Source organism: Nomia melanderi, chromosome 1 (assembly GCF_051020985.1).
Source record: "Nomia melanderi isolate GNS246 chromosome 1, iyNomMela1, whole genome shotgun sequence".
Lineage (NCBI taxonomy): Eukaryota > Metazoa > Arthropoda > Insecta > Hymenoptera > Halictidae > Nomia > Nomia melanderi.
Genome location: NC_134999.1, coordinates 10,857,705 through 10,874,989, shown reverse-complemented (window position 1 = coordinate 10,874,989; position 17,285 = coordinate 10,857,705). Strand labels below are relative to the sequence as shown.

Genomic DNA, 17,285 nt, shown 5'->3' with positions numbered 1-17,285 from the left:
TGCGGTCTAGCCTGTGTATAATACAGGTTTCGTGGCCAGCGTCTAATTTTTCATCTCAACATTTAACTGCGACCCAGATACGGAGTGCCCGAAGCGGCGTGGAGCTACTGATTCCACTGGACTTACACTTAATTGGACGGAAAACTGACGGGGATGGATGGGAGAGATCGTCGACGCGCGCGAAACGGTTAGGTACAAGATAGCCGGAGCAAGCACTGATGTTATCGCGTGTATACACCAATTTCATTACATAATATCATATCTGTTGTTGGAAACTTTAATCGGATTTAATGTCCGTGTGACTCGATCCTTATTAAATCAATCATTTCTTGTTCTAGATATTGGGAATCTTATTTCAAGCGAAATATGACATTGTTAGATTCAAATTAAAGGTAAGCTTTTTAAATCTTTTTTTCAATAATTTCGAATTTTCGCTCGTCGACGTTTCACTCTTATCAATTCTACTTTGTTTTAAATACGGATGGATTGTAAAGCAGACTTTTATTCTAGCAAACATTGATGTAACAAACATTGACGCAGCCACAAAAATTCAAGAAGTTTCTGAACAAGACAGAAGGATTGAATGCCTCGTAAAATCCTACTTGAAAATCCTCATTAGAAATCATCACGCAAACACGATCGTGCCCATAATACACGAGCAATAAACACAAAACAGATCCCAGTGGAGATATCAAATAAAATCCCGAAACAAATAAGTCCGTCGTACCGAAGAGATCAACCCTCCCTGTTCCGCGGTTCGTATTACTTTACGACTTTCGGATACTTCGCGGCGCAATGGAGATGAAATCTGCCTGTTATCGACAGGCGTGTTCCGATCGGACGCGGGCGGCGCGCGGAGAGGAAAGAGTAACGGATCGATCGATCGTCGACCTGTCTCCCTAATAGTCAGGACGGAAAGAGAGAGGGAGAGAAGAACTGCCATAGGCAGACAGAGAGAGGAAGACAGTAAATGCAGAGAGTAAAGGAGAAAAAGCATTTGGAGGGCAAAGGACGATTCGTTTCACGCCTCGGCTTCCTCGGCCGTATTTTAAGTGGGCTGTGTGAAACAGTTGAAAAAAGGGGTGAGACTGGACGAGAGTGAGAGACAGAAAAGTAACGGAAAAAAAGCGTTACAGGAACGAAAGAGCGGGGCGTAGAGGGGACTCTAGTCCGGAGCGCCTAGCGCACATCCTCATTTAAATGAAATAAATCTTGTTACGATTAATTTTCGTCCGAGCGACGGGCCCGAGACTCTGTAAAGAGAGACCGGGCACGGAAAGAGGCCTTTTAACCCGCCACCCAACCGATGCGAGACAAATGGATTCCGTTCCATCGGCCCGAAAAGGACCCCCGCAACAATGAACGAACGGTGGGCGCGTGTACCGTAAGTACCGTATGTATATTTGTTGCACGGGGCCGCGCGTGCACTGCGAACAAAACTTCCGCCCAAAATTGAGACGTCCATTGTGTACCGGTTCCCTGATTCCTGTTTCACAAAACGACCATCCTAACTTGTGTTTTCAGAAACTCGAAACGAGATTAAGGACGAACTCGGGGGCGGGGGCGGAGATTCAAGGAAGGGGGCGCGGACTGCCGGAAGCAATTACGCGGTAAGTTTCGATTCGATTTTGCCGCTGTTCTGTCCCTGGCGAGTCTCGCGACACAATGGATACGTTTATTGGCTTACGGTAATGTCGCTTGAGCGCGTGGAACGATTTCTTTCTCCTTTTGTCGCTGAAGGAAGGGGCGAGGAGCGGACGGAGGATTATTGACATGAGAATGGAAGCATTTTGGGACTTGGTGTGATGGAGGCTAGTCTTCTTGTATAATGACGCAAGATCTGAAGTATTGAAAATGGTTTTGTGAGAAATTCGAAGTTTGATATAGGAAACTTGAAATGTGGAACTAGGAATTTGAAATTTGAAATATGAAATTTAAAATTTAACAAATCCGTGCTAACTTAATACTATCTTCTCCGCCACTTCAACAAAACCAGCGACTAAGTCACTTCAAGCAAACAATCAACAACATTATCTGTAGATGCTCCAATGCTTAATCCGCTATTACTCGCTGTGTTCGATAGATCATTATCTACGGAATACAAAAGCCAACGTCACTCCAACGATATTCGTTATTGTTCTACTACACTCAACGTTGTTTATCAAACAAAGGACGCGAATCCGGCGCGCTCCAGCTAGCATCGTCACGTAGAAAACTATCGTCAACAAGTAAACAATTTAATTTTTCAGTCGCGAACCGAACGCTCCCGCGAATCACGCTCGGTCGGAAGCTATAGGGAACATCGGTGCATCGGGTCCCGCATTTTTACCGCTAGACCGTTAAGCAGCTTACTTATCTGCTTTATCGAACCCTATTAGGGCTAACAGGAATATCCGTTCCCCGATAACGAAAACGCCTCGTTTATCGGTGTAGGTAAACTGCACGAATTCCGATCGACCAGAACCGATAAGCCACCCGCCGCCCCGGATGTCGATCACCGCGCTCGCGGCTCTCGTCACGGACCTCGCTGCAGAAATTCTTTTAATTGCCCCTGTCCTTGAACTAACGACGCCCGGAACGGTCTCAAGGACTGCATCCCCATCTCGAGGATCGCGTTAGAGGATCGGATACACAGGAACGTTAGCCTAGCTAAACCGCTTGGTCCTGGATCGGTATCACGCTACGACATTTTTTCGTCTTGTTCATTAATTGCGATGACTCACGAGCAGCAGTGTCGTGGGTACGCGCGTGTGAGTGCTCCGTCATAATTTTCTCGAGTACTACGAGATTACACGGAGCGATAAATCAGCGAGTGGTCAAGAATCTATGACTAATTTCGTGCACTTGCCCTTGAATGAACACTTAGACAATTATTTTTCAATGTCACCGTTATTTTGGTGATTTGAAGTGTGTTATTCTTGAAGACTCATTAAAGAAATAGGTACTTTTAATGGGTGAAATATTGAAATGATTTTGAAATGTAGTCTACAAATTTTATTGTCGTTATCAGGGGAGATTATTTTGAGGAAAATCTTTTGGAGCACCTGAACAAACATGCGACGGCAATTTGCTACTTGACTTTTCGATGGGATCATTGTTCGGTTCTCCCTTTGAGCCTTTCAAGTGTAAGCTGTGTACTTTTGAAAAATTACCCTAACGTTTCGCTAATAGTGAACTAATACCCTTTATCATTCAACCCTTTAACGGCAATAACAATGTTAGAGTGAAGCATTAGAAAAATATTTTCAAAGTTTCAAAGTTTAATGATCCATAATATATTAATGAATGTTTACAAACAATTGCACTACCTTTCCGATACACTCAGCGACAGCAAGAATGAACAACTTAAACGTTCACGAATTGCCAGAATAAAACTCGAGAACCCTCTCTACAATGCAACACAACAGACACTTTAATATCTACAAAGATCTTTTTCCATAAAACCGTCGAACCGTCTGCTTCTTTTGATGGCAACCCTGTCCCATTGAGTGGCTAAACGTGGAATTGACCGGAACGAGACACAGTGAATTTCAACAGATTAAACATCGCCGAGCGCGATCCGGGGCCTCGTAAAGCGTTCTTTCGAGCAATGAAACTTCCAAAGATCGAAAGTAAATAGAGCCAACGCGGAGCGCCGGAATCTATAGAAACGAATAAGTAGAGAGAATTTTAGCCGGTCGAAAACGCGTCCCTTTGGCTCCTTTTAAAAAGGGTCTCCCAGAGAACCCTCGGTGTCTCGAGTTCTTCCACCCCTGCCCCTGTCTTTCAGGCTGACAAAGTGGATCGATCACGTCACTGTCTTCGCCTCGGGAGAGCCAGTCGGTCCGTGGAGGCCTAGTTTCCATCGAATTTTCCGAAACTTTTCTCCCGGAACACCCGCGATTCTAATTCCTTCTTGCTCTCACCCTTCCTCTCCTCATTCTCCCTCGGATGAAAGGGTTTTCCGCGCGAAGCACGCAAACGTCGTGTTCCGGCGGACCAAAGACTTGCCAGTTTTCGAAGCCGAATTCGATATCAGAAACTCGGCCGGACTTCCGCGAATTTCCACGAGCAACAGACTGGAAAGTTATAATAGGGGGAACCGCCGAGGCACTATTGCCCGTGTATATACAAATAAATCGACAATTCGTGAATAATTTATAATAACTTTCACTTGAACGCGTTAGATAACATAATTTCTGAAAAATATTCGAAACGTATTTTCTGTCTTAATCGAGATAAGAAACTGTCCCCGTAAAGGAGATGCATTTTGTTTCCGCGTTGAATCGCGTTATGCTCCGAAGCGTCTAAATTATAGGTGTCCTACATTCGTTGCAGGACGTAAATGTCAATTACGCCGATAAAAGGAAAGACATTTGCCAGAATGAAAAGTGAAAGTTCACGCGCGATTCGAATTTAAACAATTAAACCGGCAGACTCCCAGCCGTCCTGAAATATTCAGGATGTTGCAAAACGGAGGACAAAATGTGCCATGTCCCGCGGAACATGCTTGCAATATTCATGAAATAGCGAATAAACGCGCGTGTTATTCATCTGCATACGCGAGCACTAGCGCCGGTAATTATTCAAACGGATACGGGGATTATATTTTCAGTACGACACATATAAATTTCAAACTATTTGCCGAGACATGAGCTCTCGCCGACTGTAATTTTTGTCGGTCCTGAAAAGCTGCAAAAAAAACGGAAAAAATTTCAATCTTCGCGCGTGCGCACCCCGCACATACACACACGTACCTTTCAATCGGTTGTCATAGTGTACACCGTGTCCGCATTTTTTCCATATGCAAATTGCAGACCGGGTAATTGGCGACAAATAAGCAGCGCTCGAACCACTCGCGCGTATTGTCGAATGAAAAAACCCCGGGGAACGTTTAACAAGCACGAAATTCAATTACAAACAACCAGTTCGCAGACCAAGTTTTCTTTTCGGGTCGAGACTGTCAATTATACCGGGCCACGGAGATCGTAGTAATTGAAGAATATTTATAGGAAAGGTTGTAAATGCCGATATCAAATTTTTCAGTGCGAAAATGTTACCTATCATTACGTTCAACGTGATGTCGTAATGATGTCATCTTTCAATGTTATCAGTATTATGGATGACTGCTATTCATGATGATTACTTACGAAAGGAAAGTAATCAATTAATAAATTGCATGCTGTAGGATAAGAATAGAAAAAGAAATTTGTTCGGTTTTAATATTTACAATGTTTTTTTAGAAATACTCTTGGATTATAGTGAAGTAAGTTCGGCGATTCCCTGAACGGAACGATGAATCGTTCGATTGCCATCGTCAGTTGAGACGAATTTGCGGAGAGGGAAAAAAGAGGTGAGACGGGTTGAAAGAAAGGATGGGTTAGAAATCGCGCGTTCCACGGCAGCCCGCAATTTGTTTTCCCCGGCTTATTGATTGGACTTCACCTTCACGCTAGAAAGTTAACACGCTGTAACGGCAGGACTACACGAGCGAAATTAAACGTCAACGTTAGCACCGCGCGAAGAAATTACCCGGCTCATGGCATAATTACAGACGTTTGCTAAGCTGCGCTTAATTTTATAACGTAACGCTGAGACCTCGAGACTCTGTTCCACTTCGGGGACGCCGCGGAATCGATGGTTAATCCCTTTAACGCGGAACTCTTCACCCGGAAAACTTCAATTTCTTTCGGGAATTCCCCGGGCGACTCGAAATTTCGAAACAACTGAATTTGATTTTCACGTACAGTTGACTCTTTTCTGTTCACCGATACATTTGGTACAACAGAAACATTTTTGATTTACAATTTTTCAGTTAAAACCTTCAGTTTTTGAAGTAAAAAAGAAAAGACGAAATTTAGTTGTGGGCGATTGTAGACAATTTTTTATAATTATACAATTTAAAATCTGAAGATAAAAGAAAAAGTAATGAACAGTAATAAAGAAAAAAAATAATGGATATTTGCTTTTTTCTTTAAAGATGTTGCTTCCAGTAAAAGTCTGGCGAAGAATTTTTAGAAAATACCCGGCGCTCCCTGAAAATGAGAGCTCGCATCAGGCAGTATTAAGGACCGTAACATTTTAATGTACTGGGATCGTGAACCCGCCGCCTCGCTTTCTGAGCGAGTAAGAAATATTCCAGACACCCTCGCTCCCTCTCTTTCACCGCGTTTTAAATCGCCAGACGCTTTCTAAGGCCTCATCCGTCAAATTCCGAGGGATAAACTCCAACAGATACACCAGACGCTGCATCGGAGCACTTCAAACGCGCGCCAAATTCACGGTGGATAGCGGTTATCGCGATGACTTCCGTTTACCGTCCGTTCCCACACTTTTCGACTTCTATTTCGTTCTTCGTCGATCGCTTCAATTTACTAATATCGGCTCGGTCGGAAAGTCTTACTGAATTTTGAAGGGAAATTCAAAGCCACGTTCCATTTTATCGGAATATAAAATGAAGAACGTTTTTCTTCTTTGACTCTCTGTCATCTTCCAATATATTCTTTTATGTATCTATTACAGTAATGAAAAGATGAAGACTTTTAAACATATCATCCAGAGAGAATATCTTTTTCGTTAAGACTTATATACATGTTCATTCCACGATATTTGCCAATGTTAACATTAAACTCTATATATCCACTATCAAAGTAGTGACTCAGAGGTCTGAAAACATTAAAACTTTAATTTCCATTTCTACGAAGAAAGAAAATGCATCAGTAGTCGATGAAGACAATGAACCACTTGCATAGAAATAAGGGTTGCAATTAATATGAAAATTTTACCAAGGTATATACAGCTTCTCCCCATGGGTTCTATAACTGCGAAGCAATTAAAACCCACGCGCCGCAATTTCTACAGCTGGACGAGAACTGACGCAACTGTTAGCGAACACATAACTTTTATAATATTTCATTTTTCACCAAATGAAGACTCTCGTCCGACATTCCCAACGCACGGGAACGTTTCTTTTTTTAATAAAACTCGCGTCGCGATATCCAAAAAGATACCGTCCGCGCGTTTTATTAAACGGTGTAATGAAAAACTGTCCGTTCCACTGACAACTTTGAAGCCGCAGAATTTTGTAAAGTAACCGAAGAAACTCCCTTGACCGCAGTCACGTGCCGGACACGTCAGGCGACACGGGTCAGTTTCCATGCCTTCAGTGTTTTTTTCTTTTCTTTTCGCACAGCTGGCCGAACTGTTAAAGGTCTTCGCATTACTTCCTGCTCGAGGCGCAAAAAGAGGCTACCGCGTTCCGCATATACGTCGATACAGGTGAAACCCGCAAAGTATTAGGTGCGCACCAAGTGCCGTCATTTTTTTTTCTTTTTCTTTGTGTTTCGTACGAACTCCAAAACCATGTAACTTCCGTAAAACTTTTCTGCTTTTAATCGAAATAGTTCTACCGGTGTATACTTCTTTACGGTTTATACTTTTCCCGCCGGTTACTTTAATAAGAAGGCGAATACTTCCATTACTACTAAGTTCCTTGAACACTGTCCCCGTCTATTTTCGAAATAAGGGTAATTGATGCAGTGGATAGTAACCGAGATATTGAAAGGAAGAAAAGAAGTAAAATACAAGAGTGGAGGTAGAAAATTGTTAATTTTAATTCTGTAGTGTTGGATATTTTGATGCAAATAGTTTTGATTTTTTTTTAAATTCATTACGGATTGTATGTTAAGTTTTGAGTAATCGTTACATTTAATTTTTCATTCTTTTCCTGTTGATTGTCAGATCTTTTAAAAATTATTAATCAAATTCTTATCATAATTGTTGATTCATTTCGCAATGAATCACGTTCTTATCTAATTTTCTTTAACAAGATTCCTTGTCCTTGAAAATATCCATAGCTCTTTTTCCTCGTTTCGATAACTTTCACCTTACGACAGCTATTTTATCGATTCGCTAACAAGGATCTTCGACATACTAAACTTTTAATTATCGTTTTAATACTTTGAATTTGTATACCTTCCTAAATTCCTCTGACCCAAATTTCACTTGCACATCACTACAATCTGATTTCCAAAACCAACAGCCATACATCACGCTCTTGAAGCTTGAAATTTTCACTTGGAAACACGTATTTAATAGTAAATATAAATTCACCAATCACACGAAAGATACACTATCTACGGGTGACAGAACCGTGTAGGTATAAAACAAACTCTCGTTGCTAAAACGTCGGGGCAAGCTTCAACTGCCAGCTCCCGAAGCTTGACAAAAAGAGCATCCACAAAAACAAAACAACTAAAAAAATACGAAGCGACATGGAGAACTCCACACAAATCACATAACACGATTATCTTGACAACGCAAGAAAACATCCTCCCAAAAAACTTCTTGTTTTAACATTCGAAAAATCATCACTTCCTAACGAAAAAACTTATTCATACCGCGAGCACCTCACAATACAAAAATCATCTGCCAACAAGATACATTGAGACAAGAAACATTTTCTTCTTTCACTTGACTTCCAACATTATTCCGAACAAAAAAATCCTACACCCTTTCAACGAAACGAAACGTCATCTCACGTACACCTGACGAAAATAAGAAAACCTCGGCCATAACAAGAGACGCGACAAAAATCCTCGGAAGCACGACGAGCTTCTCCGTAACATAAAATCCTCAGAAACTGAGTATCACAGTAACACAAAATCTCGGCTACAACATCGAGTATGTATCGCCAATGAAAAACATGTCTACATAATCCCCGAGCTCGTGGAAAACGCTCGGTCTCATTGAAAAATGGAAAATCGTGGACTCACCGTGCGTACCAGACGTCACGATGCTTCCTGCCACTGGAACTCCCTCGTGGAAACGTCGAAACGGCGTTTTAGGAGAAAAAGAAATCCAGAACGTGGTCACTTCGGTCCGCGGTCACGAACAAGAGCGAGTAGAGATTCACCACTCTCACGGTGTCATGCGTGCGTGTATCACTGTCGACGTAGGGTAGGGAGGTAGTGCAAAGAACTTTCGTCGCGTATGAAGGTAGGTTTAGAATTGCCCGTCCCGATCGAGGGCCAGCAACGATATAAATGAGGTAAAGGAAAACCGACTCAGTGCGTCGTTGCGTGTACGTATCAATTCGGTGAATGCTTCGTGGTGTGGATTCGGCCGCGCTGCGTCCGTGCGTAGAACCGTTCAGCTCGGAGTCTCGCGCTCAACTGGTCTCCGCCGGTTCGCGCGGATTTCACGTCGGCCAATCGGAGTCGAGACTGCGCGGCGCGCCGCAACTTCGCCTCGTGTGCGTATCCGTATACCTTGGATTTAACCCCCAGCCCAGATCCCCCACTCCCCTCTGGCATCACCCTTCAGCATCGCACAGAAGTGCGTGTCCTTCCTTCCCTTTTATTTTATTCGAATCGTTAGTGTCACTTAGTCGGCGAATCTTTATACATACTTCGATAATTGTCCGGCCACCTACGCGGAAACGTGTCTCCGTACGTCCTCGCGGGATCATGTTGTTCCCCAGGGACAAGCAATAAAATACATTTTTGCGTCTGTTCGTTTTCTTTTTCTCCCCGATTTGAAAATAAATGATACCACGACATTTGCATATTATGTTATTCGATAAATATTTATGATTGCGAGTATGGATATTAAATGGCTATCACTAATGAGCATCGTGAACATCGGATTTATACGTGGGGGTTGGAGAGGTGGTATGATCGAGAGGAGCGGATTACCTAATTATTTTCAGTATCGTCTTATTACTTTATTACGACTATCGTAACTGATTTATGTACCGGTCGAGAGGTGGCGGGGTGTAAAAAATGTTAATTAACTCGCCTTATCATCGAGCCTATCATTAAGAACTGTATCATGGAATGGTATTATTATCATTGTTATTGCAATCGATTTCGATTTAATTACTTCCTCGTGGTCGGTTACCTCTTCGAGATGAATTAGTGTTTCTCTGGCCGCGACGTTTCTGTCGTGACTCTCATCGAAGGGCGGACGATGTTAAGTTAAGTTTTCCGCCTCCGGCAAACTCGAACTATCCCGACGCGCGTACGTGAACCGTGGAAAAGCGTTAACCCCCGAGTTTTCGCAGAACTGATATTCTTGCCAGTCGTTTGAACTGCAATCCGACTTTCGCGAAATCATAACGGCGAAGTTGGCTGAGTTCACGCGCGGACGCGGCGCGCGTGAGCGCATAAATCCGACGGAGTTAGCTCAGGTGCAAAATTCTGAACGGATTTGAACGACGACCTGCAGTTGACCCGTATTCTCCCGGGTGTAAACTTGTAGCTTGTTTAACCAACAGCTTCCGGCGTAATCGACTTCTTCCGCGTCGCGTGCCGCGCCTCCTCGCTCCGTCGCGAATTTCGCCACTTAAGAAATTCTCGGCGTTTCCGCGAGCTAGCGCAAAATTTTCCAGCGCGGGTTCGATTTGGTAATCATTCGCGAGGAATCGGTTTATTTTCCCACAGAAAAGATTTTAAACCGTTCCGCGTTCCGTGCGCTTTAAACTGTATATTTACAAGCGTAATATAAATAATACTCCAATTAAAGCGGTCGGTTTCAGAGTATAATTATTTTTACGGAAATAATGCAGCGGAGGATGGTGTAACTTTAATAGATTACAAGGATTTTTCTCGTTCAGATTTACAGGTGCCATTATACGTTCCTGTGTCGCTTTAATGGTTTAATTCCTCTCTTAATATTTTGATCCCCGTGCGAGTGAGTATTTGAAACTTCGTTTCCATCATCGAACGAAAAATCAAACGCTTCCCACGTGATAGGGAAGACAGTCCTACCCTAAATTATGCTAAATATTCCGAATATTAAACGATCGTTCGCAGTTTATGGGTATAGCACGCGGCCGTTCGACAGCTTTCACGTGCCTACGTATCAATTTGCTCGGTTCAGTCGGCGGACGGCCGTCCGGCCGGCCTAGTACACCTGTCCCGCGAATTTCAATCTATTTCACCGCGAAAAAGGACGGCCAATATCAGCAATGGTAATCGCTGCATAAAATCCGTGTCCATAAACGCGACGGTGGCTCTCGGCCGTATGCGTGTAACTCTGTGAGCGGTTTATAGCTCTCTAGGAATCTTTTCCTCTCGGGAACGTGGTACAACGAGCCGTTGCATAACTTTTACGCAACTTCCAAGGGACGTAAGGGGACTACGGTAGACCGAGTGCCGAAAAACACGAAAAGAAACCGTCTCCTTCGGTATCGACTTCACCGTTTATTACGACCCACGGTAGACCTTCTATCGTTGGAACTTCGTTTATTGTGTAGAGTTCTGGTTCATTATATTCTGGCAATCTCCGTCATACGAGTTTTAGAATTTTTCGCAACTTGTAGCGGTGATTTTGACAATTGTTGAAACGATTGATTATTTTCTTCGTTGTATTAGGTATAAACATTATCAGCGATAGAATGATGAGTTAAAGTATAACAAATAAAATAATAACGAGTGAAAGAGTAACGAGTAAAGCAGTAAAAGGCTAAAAACTAAATACAAATGATGGAAAAAATTAAAGAAAGAAATGCAAGAAAGTGACAATTCGTTGTACTCACGATTAGCACGTTTACATAACTTACTATCTATATAAGTAATTAGATACGTGTTATATACATATTACATATTACAGGTCACGATTAACACCACATTCCCATACATCACGCCCATCTTTACGCCTAGATTTTTACGCATCTTCGATTCCAGGTTGCACAACGATCGAGGATTTACCGTACAGTCCTTCGTAAACTTCCGCCCGAGGTTCGATCTCCTGTGGACGTCATTCCCCTCTATCTAGCCCGGGCAATTCCGCTGGGGGTTACGCATAATGCTTTTTTCAGGCCGCCATCCCGCTCTCTGCCCGTGTGTACGTACAGGGTCCTAGTATCCGTCGCCCGGAGTGACGCGAATTTTTCCCCCGAAACGACTTTCCATTCGCGCACACGAATCCCAGGACCCGCCAGCAGCACCCCTGAGGCGCGCCACTGTGAATTATCCGACGAGCGCCTTCGGTAATTCCGCCGGGAATCGTTTTGCATAATGTTAAGAAAATACTCGTAAAAGGCTGCGGCGAATAGCCCCGGTGAGGGTGTTTGTTGTTCCTGGTGATACCAGCGATACTACGTGGACACGATCATCGCTCGCGACTTCATTCCCGGTTTCTAATTTTTCCCTGTTCTCCACCCTGTCCCCGACCCCTTCCTCCTCCACGTGGTTTATTGCCTTGTCAGAGTTTTTGTACGGTTGTCGAGTGACGGGGCGAGGTTTATGCGTAGGTCTTCTTGTTTAACGGGTAATTCTGCTGACTGATGAATTGCGGACTGTAAGGATGGATTCTTGTTCATAATTTTTGACGTTAATGGCGCTATATGGGAATACTATAGAGCCAAATCTATTGCGATTGAAAAGGCTTCAATTAACGTTATATCTTCTAACGATATATTTAGTTACACAGATATCTTAATCATATTCTTCATAAACTTTGTATATTCATTTGATATTGGAAAGAAATACTTTGATCCCCCCCAGAATCAATTGGAATCCATAAAATCACATGAAATTTATTTGAAACGGAAACTCAATATGAAAGCCGAAAGGTTTCTAAACTGCATATTACGTTATTTTATTACACGTTTGATCCGCGAATATTACACATTAGTGTAACGAACAGCGTGCCAAGCAGTCACGAAGTTACATTCCACGTTCTGGTGGAGAATTAATCGTGCGATACGCTGGCAGAGATTCCTCGGGAAGTCAACTTGCGGAGTCGTAAGGGGTGCGATCGTGTAAATAGAATAGCGTCGCGTGGGGTGTTTCAAGGGAGCGGGGTGGTGCTGCTTGAGAATTGTCCTTGAAATTTCTCCCTGTTGGCGCGCGCGCGGCGGCCAAGCGGTTTGTCGATAGTGACATTAAGCCCTCGTTAAACAGGGGCGTGTCCTGTCGTAAAAGTATTTCGAATTCACCGTGTGGGATTAAGCTTGGTTTGCAACGGCGCTCCGCCGGACAACAATGGCGGGGCGTTTTACATAGGAACGAGGCGTAAGAGACTTCTTCGGGCATTTAGCGGGAGGGAAAGTCTTTCGCCCATTCCCAATTGGAACTTTCTGCGGTCCTCGGTTGTTTGACTTTTCCTTCAAAGGGTTAAACAGCCCAGACTCGTTAACGTTACAACGCCCGTACTCGCTGCGCTTTGATCGCGATTCCTACTCGTATGCAATTAAAACCGCATCATAGACTCGCCGCGGCGTTCCCTGCACACACGCACACACAAACGACGAACGTTGGATCTCCATTTGGCTGAATTATCAAATGAAAATGAAACGGTGCCACTTTGATTATCTTCAGCAATATCGCCGAGATTCCTGTATTTTTTTGTGTCTGTATCGTGCTCTTGGGGAATCACGGATTTTTTTAATGGTACTTCGTTTTTTTGTTGGAATTAATGGCGTCGATGGAAGAAAGATAAAATTCTATCTTCTTCTTTGCATTAAAGCAACGTATCTTTATGCCATTGTTCAATGGAGATTAACTTTTTAATACGGTTCTTATGACTTCGAAACGTTCTAAAACATTCCACTCTAACGTATTACTAATGACACCAATTTTTGTTTTGTTTCATACACTATTCGGTTCTCAACTTTTTCATCTATAGCGGTGAATAAAGGGAATGTATTTTTATTAACGAAGTTTCCCATCTCTTTAATAATGGAAATATATCGTAACTACATATTAAAATGTTCGGAATATTAATGAAATACCTTGCTTCCATAAAAATGTTAAATAATGTGCGCGATCGTAAACAAGCAAACCTTCCGTGGCGTCCGGCAGCGATGTTAATGAAAGTCCATCTAAATGTTTTGATTAAAAACTTCGTTAAACTTCATTCTTTGCCGATAATCCCGCGAGCCGTCGTACACTCTGTCTCAATATTTATTAAAACTCGGGCGTACCACGGCGGACTCAGCGGAGGACCCTCTTTGTCATGCACAACCTTTTCCGTGGCTCAAAGGGACGCTTCTAAAAACGAAGATCGCGTTGCCACGCGAAAAATGAGTTGGCACTTTTGAAGAGAAGCTCCTCGTGTAACGAGTTGCGAACTTCCGATGCGGAATATTTTCTAGCGAAACTTTTTGGTCTGCGGTGTAATCTCGAATTATTGCGCGGAACTTTTCGTCGGTGAAGCAGGACTTTCTATATTTATTCACAATAATCCAGCGCATTCCAGGAAAACGCTGGATTCGGTGTTTTAATAAGCTCAACGGGGACCGTCGGATTTCGCATTATGAAACATGTTTGTTTCCTCGCGTGACAAACGGAACGAGTACAAAGTAAATCGCTCGAAAGCGAAGTTCTCCGGTTAACCACATTATCCTTTGTATTTATAGTTTTATTAATATTCTAAAATCATTTGAAATAGATACGTATTGCAAACACTTTTTATCTCATTATCTAAGTCGTTGTAAGTAACACGTGAGTCACATTGTAAATTTAATAATGCCACAATGAGCATTTTCAACCTCGTGATTCATCAAAGGTGGAGAACATGTGAACAATCCGGAAATGTCGATCGATTAGATTACAAGATAATGCGTTCGAGTTATCGTTGCAATCCTTGACCGGTCATAAATATTTAATATTCAGGAATTCTCTGTGAAACAGAACCATTTGGCCATGAAAACCTTTTCGCTCCAATTAATCGAGATTCCTCTAGATCTTTCAATCAATTCGGGAAAGTGGAACTACTCAAACAAGGACGTCGATTAGACGACCGCGTGAAAGATAGAAAGATAGGTACACGTTCTTGACACAGTTCATTGTTGTTCGTTGCATCGCGTATCTGATACGTCCGTGGCTGGTATGCAATTTATCTACGTGTATCAGCAGTTTCAATGAAAAAAAAGGAGGAGAAAAGAACTGTCACCGTCGAGGAAGTCAATAAACGCGGCGGGATTTATCGTGTCCGCCGTTAAATCACGGTTTTAACGTCGCCTTAATCATCCGGTTATTGCGACGTTCGGGACTTAATTAGGTTCAAAAAATTTCCCCATAAAGCGAAAGACCCGATCGGAGCGATAAAGCGTTATCGATGCCGCGCGACGCGTTTCCAGGACACGTAACGAAGGCTGGGTCGATCTGACGTCGCTCGGCGCGTAGGTAATTTCCAATCGGATCGCCGCATGAAAAGGCTACTTGAAATAACTGGATTGGTAACACTCGATAATCTGAGGGAGGGGAAAAGAAGTTGATGACTAACGGCCGTTCTGAATCGGAAATCTATGTGGTTCGTCTAACCACCTGACAAAACATTCGGCGCTAGTTCCGTTAATGTAGTCACAACAAACAGGCGACGGAAGGAAAGAATTCCCGAGGACCCGGGAATTTAAAGAGTGAGAATGGGATTTGTGGAGGAACGCTTCGTCATTGGTGATTGAATCGCGGAAATCTGGTTCATAGTTGAATTCTTGATATCTGCGATGGTTTTATTGATATTGTTAGCAACATTGATAAGAATGAAATATTGACAAAGATATATAATATTCAAAATTATTTTATATCAGTATATTATTTTATACATTTTTCTCGGTATCGTTTCTTACAGTCTAAATTCCAATCGTTAAACTTTTCCAAATTAATAATCCTTCCCAAACAATCTTCAATCGCACATTTCGTTTTTCCGAACTCAGTACAACAGTCGTCGAAACAATAATCGAAATCCTACAACAACAATACGCCACTCATCGACATCCTCTCACGAAGGAACTAGCAATCACGAAAACTGCGAAGTGGCAGCCTCGGTTTGAAAATTGCATTAATGAAACCCTATTCCGCGCCAAAAGAGTCGGCTATTAGTAATTACCATTCCGCGATTTGTTTAGTCGCTCGTTATCCACTGCGACCGTCGCGCTAACTCCGGAGACACTCGAATTAATTGTAAACTTTTCTTGTTAGTGCTTTTAAAGGTTCGCTGCCGTTACGTTGGCAGCGCGGCGAGAGGCAGCCTGCGTATTCGCGACGCGCAGCTAGCCCACCGGAGTGGGCGACCAATATTCTTCTGCTCCCTTTATTTTGTTTTTTGTTCTTCCGGCCGAGGAAGCAAGAATCTAACCCGGTCGTCTCTTCCTGTCACGAGTGGCGTTTTATTGGCAACGGGGACGTGTTTGTGACATGTTTCGCGGAACCCTCGCGCGCACATGCAAAAGGGAGAAGTTCGGAGCGCCTGTGCTCCCGCGTGCATAATACCGCACAGTGTAGCGTTCCACAGACAATACGTAATTACCGAGAATGTCGATCGATACGCGGCAGCTATGTAAACCGTACCAATGATGACTGTTGACCGATAACAATCGTTTCGAAACGTACAATCTAAAACGACTTCAAAACACCGGGACACACCGGTTATTTGCGTCGATACTGCGACGACGTTCCGTTCTCTCTCTCCCTCTTACCTTTTCCCTCATTTGCTCCCTCTTTCCCGCACGCACATTATTTTTTTAATTTCATTTTATCGCGTCACGCGATTTTGAGCTGTGTAATTACACACGCGACGTATGCAGAATGTATTTACCGTAACTAGAGATTCAATGTGCTGGTGGCGAACAGCCGTTTGGGGAATTCGTTGCTCTTTAATTTTCCACATTGTTTGCATAATATTGACGCGGGTAGTAGTGTGCCGCATTGTTGATACTTTGAACGTTAAACAACGATGAATGTAGTTCAAAGAAGTAATAGAGCTTTCGCTGGATAAAAAACGTCGAGTTTGTTAAAGGGGTGGCCCCGACAAGCGATTTTCTGGGTTACACGAAGAATGTGACGGTGAAATATTATTGTTTAACGTTGACGGATCGTATTGTATCATCGCGTTTGGCGGATTTGACTCGCCGAGGTATACTAATCTATGATATAACACGATTATCTTCGAATCGGACGTTTTCATCAGTAGCGTTTCGCTGATACATATGCATTGTACATTCGCGTTTTAATATCACGTATTTGCGTGAGAACGACAAATACTTAAACAACTATTCTGGCGAAATATTCAAAGATTATTGCTCTCCCTCAATCCTCTGCAATACCTGTCAAACATAATACTTAAACTATAAGATGCACCATGCACTCCGACCAAATACACGAGAATACTGCACCATAAAAGCCCGTTAAAACGCCATCCATCCATAAATGTTCTCCAGCTAATTATCAACCCGTTGTTGTAAACCGCAGATTGCTGGCGTCGAACGTGTTCCGTAGAAAGCCGGCCTCGGCTTGGCCAAAAGATCCCGACACGTTCCTCAGGTGTTTTTATTCGCGGCTATTTAAAAAGTTGCTAAC

At 43.0% G+C, this 17,285-nt stretch overlaps 1 protein-coding gene across 1 annotated transcript in view; it reads right to left on the bottom strand.

Moving 5' to 3' along the window:
- The window catches only part of sli (slit guidance ligand), a 489,923-nt gene extending 480,784 nt beyond the window's left edge, over nt 1-9,139 (bottom strand). Inside the window, exon 1 of the mRNA XM_031978354.2 lies at nt 8,754-9,139. The gene's annotated coding sequence lies outside the window, so the exon portion shown is untranslated. The remainder of the gene's footprint in view (nt 1-8,753) is intronic.
- Between the last annotated feature and the right edge of the window lie 8,146 nt (nt 9,140-17,285).